The sequence below is a fragment of the Ochotona princeps genome, chromosome 24 (assembly GCF_030435755.1).
Source record: "Ochotona princeps isolate mOchPri1 chromosome 24, mOchPri1.hap1, whole genome shotgun sequence".
Classification (NCBI taxonomy): domain Eukaryota; kingdom Metazoa; phylum Chordata; class Mammalia; order Lagomorpha; family Ochotonidae; genus Ochotona; species Ochotona princeps.
In genome coordinates this window covers 3,351,732-3,355,665 of record NC_080855.1, presented here as the reverse complement: position 1 = coordinate 3,355,665, position 3,934 = coordinate 3,351,732, and positions in this window count along the sequence as shown.

Here is a 3,934-nt window from a genome sequence, read left to right as displayed (position 1 = left end):
AGGTCTTCTCTCTGTTCCTGGTGAATGGGCTGAGGAGGGGCTGGCTTAGAGGCGCAGGCTCAGCAGGCAGAGAGCCATTGCTTTCCATTTCCCTCACGGCAGCCTTTGGATGCACTGTTTTGGGTGTAGGTTGGTTTTTTGCACACTGCCCTAATCGGGGGTGGTGGGATGCAGGCTGAGGAGTACCGCATGGCACAAGAGCCTCGATTCAGCTCCCAGCAGTGTGGCCATCCATCCTGCGTCCTAGCCACTAGCTGAGGCACAAATACCATGGCCCCAACCTGGCACCGCTGCCTCTGAGGATAGGAAGAGGGACTGGTGATGTTTGGCTGTGTTATGACACTACGCAATACTACGCTAGAGAACCATGTGTGAGGAAGATTGTGTGGGGCATATGTGGACTCACCCCTGTGCAATTGCAATACTCACTGGATTGCTCAAGAGTTATGGTGTCCATGGGTTGAGCTGAGCATGACCAAGGAACCTGCTGGCACTCATGGAAACTCGGGTTGCGAACAGACCCAGCTCATCCAGGATGCAGCCCCTGTAGGAACACACACACAAAATGATATGTAGTGGCAAGGGCAACAACATGCATCAGCTCACACGAAAGACTAGACAGAGGGTGCAGACTGCAGGGTTAGGAGCCAGAAACCTCTAGAAGAAGTGAGATCTGGGTGTGGGAGTGGGCCTGGTGGGGGAATGTGGGGAACTAGCCTGGCTAGTGGTCAGTCCGGGCATGGCTGATCCCCTTGTTGTCAAGTATTTCTGGTGGAGAAGCAGCTGATGGATGTGGCAGGGCCTGAGAAAATCTGGGCACACTAGCATATGCAGGATCCCAGATGGAATGTGTGCCATTAGGGTTGCCCATCATAGCATCTGCTAGCATGAAAGGCGGGGATGGCAGAAAATTTGGCAAGTCTAGGTGGCACCCAACCCCCACTCTACTTGAGGACTAAGCCTTGGGCTAGCAAACCGGGCTAGGCTGCAGCAGCTGATGGCAAAGGCCACGATGGGTGATGGGCTATGCCAGGCTGTGTCAGAGCATGCACTGGCACATGCAAGCTCTGTGGCTGAGAGCAGGTCTTCTCAGGAAGCTAAGAGGATGCCCCGGGTAGGATATGGTTCCCACTGGTGAGTGCAAGAGTCAGAATGGGGGTGGCAAACTGCACTGGGCAGGACTGCAGTCTCCCTCAGCATGCCTGTCAACAGGTCTGAGGTGTGCCAAACTAGGTTGGGCTCTAACACCAACTAGTGCCCTCAAGAGCCAGGGTAGGAACTGGTACTCTGCAGGACCAGGGTAGATGTCGCATGGAGTAGCCCCAACTGGGTCTTGTGTGAGCCGAGTCTGGGTATGAATGAGTCTTGGCTGTGCTGAAACATGCAGCAATAAAAACTGGAGGGCCCAGCACCATGGCCTAACAGCTAAAACCCTTGCCTTGAACGTGCCAGGATCCCATAGTGCGAAGGGTCTAATTCCGACAGCCCTGCTTCTCATCCAGCTCCCTGTTTATGGTCTGGGAAAGCAGTCAAGGACAGCACAAGCCTTGGGACCTGCACTCACGTGGTAGACCTGGAAGAGGATCTGGACTCCTGACTGGGATCAGCGCAGCTCCGGCCGTTGTGGTCACTTGGGGAGTGAATCATCGGATGGAAGCTATTTCTCTCTGTCTCTCCTCCTCTCTGTACATCTGACTTTGAAATAAAAACAAAGACATCTTTTGAAAATACAAAAACAGCTGGAATGGTTTGTAGGCCAGCCAGGAAAGGCCACTGCTCCTGGCAGGACTAAGGAGGTGGACTAAGTAGTGTTAGCCCACTGACCCACCAGTATGCGAGAAATTTGCTTTGGGAGAGATTCTGATGGAGGAGTTTGGGATACTAGTCTGTCAGGACACAGTCCTGGCAGGTGAGCGCAAGAACCACAATAAGTTGCATTCCAGACCAGACCAGGCAAAGGTACCCAGCAACATCTATTTGCCACAGGTTGGTGGCAGATTAGTGTACTGAACCAGTACACATCACCCACTGGTGAATCTGAGTACCAGGACAGAGTGTGGGTCAGGCCAGATTTGGTCACAACACATACCAGTACACATTACTGCTGGGATTGGGTGCCTACCTGGCTGGGCTAGACGGGAACCCTCCCTCACCAGCTGGAATGGGGGCTGGGCCCGGCTGGGCCCGGCTACAGCACACACTGGAAATGCCAAGGCAAGGTGGGCTATGCCACACTAGACTGCAATACCCAATCAGCACACGTGAGAACCGGGGGAGGTGGGGGCAAAGCTGTGTCAGGGAAAGTGGATGGCTCCCCTGCTGGACCGCCATTTCCCACTGGAAGAGCGTGAGTTGGGATGGAGGCACACCAAACCAGGCAAGGCTACAACACCTGTGCGCCTCATGGAAGCCAGATCAGGGAAGAGCCAGGCTGGGCTGACTGTCCCTACTGGTGCACGCATGAAGCAGAATGGCTGAGGGTTGCTTGGGCTTTGCCACAGCTTCAGATGGCAGATGCTGGCACTGGGGGCTAATTCTGTCAAGCTCAACTGCAGAACCACCTGGAAAGTGCATGATCCAGGAGTGGGCCCAGGAGGGAAATAGTGGGCACCTCCCTCTTGGGTTACCACTCCCACTAGAAAACCAGTCCTGAAAACCAGGACTGGGGCAGACCTGGCGGGACAGAACATCACCTCCCAGGATGGGTGTGGGCTGGACAGTGGGGCTGGTTGGCTTGAACGACGCTTCAATGCCCACCAACATGCATGAGAGTTGAATGGGATGTGGGACAGGCTGGACCAGTTTGCTGTACATACGGGCAAGCATGGGCACCAGGGCAGGGGATGGGCCTGGTGGGGGTTACTGCGAGTTGGTATGACTAGGCTGCAGGTCCCAATGGTTTTTTTGCCTGAGGGCCGAGTGTGTGGTGGGCAGAATCAGGATGCACTGCAACACCCTTTGGTTCATGTGGAAGACAGGGCTGGAAATGCAAATAGAACTGACCCAGCAATTGCAACCACCAGCATATGCTCAAGCTGACTGGGGTGACGAACTGTGCCAGACCCTGCACTGGCACGCACACACAAGAATCTGTTCTGGGATCACCTCACATGAAGTTCCGCTGGGGATCCCTCCAACTGAACTGCTGATCTCAGAAGCCCAACCATGAAGAGAAGTGTAGGTTCCAAGCTCTGTTCAAGGAGTCAAAGTGTCAAAGCTGAGCCTCCTCAGAGGCTCAGACGGAGCAGTGGACAGCATTTCCAGGTGCACGTGGAAGATATGGCAGTCCATCAGAAACTGCAGAGGACACTTGGTACCACAACAGAGGACAGAAGACAGAACAAAGCATTCAACAATCCCACCATGTGTTGCCAATGAAAACCTAGGCAAATGGAGACTCTAAGGTGGACTAAGTCAACCAGTGGATTCTGGAGAGATTCCATCATGCTTGTAATGCTGAGAGTGGCAGGAATTCTAAACAGTTGAGCCACCAGAACGTCTTGAGCAGGAGCCTCAGAGCATTTCCTGAGTCGGGGACTTGGGATGGGGTGGGAGGCTGGGTGGGGCTTCTCCCTTTATTTCCCTTCTTAAAACAGATACAGAAAAAAAAATATGGAAACAATGGTCTTACCCAATTTCTTGTAGCCCCTGACCGTATGTGCCCTAAACAACTAAGAAAATGTATCAAAATTAAAAAAAAAACAACCAGGGTAGGCGTATGACACACTGAGTTAGGTCTCTGCACTCGCTGAAACACACAAGAGCTCTCTCTGGGAGCAGGACATTCCAGGTCAGTGCATAGCACACACTGGGTGCAGGACAACCTGCATTGCACTTGGAGCTAAACTGTGGCAACAACTCCACAGTCCCTGTGTGATGAACAGAATCACTGGTGGCATCTCCCGATGGGGGCGGGTGTAGCACTTAGCTTCAG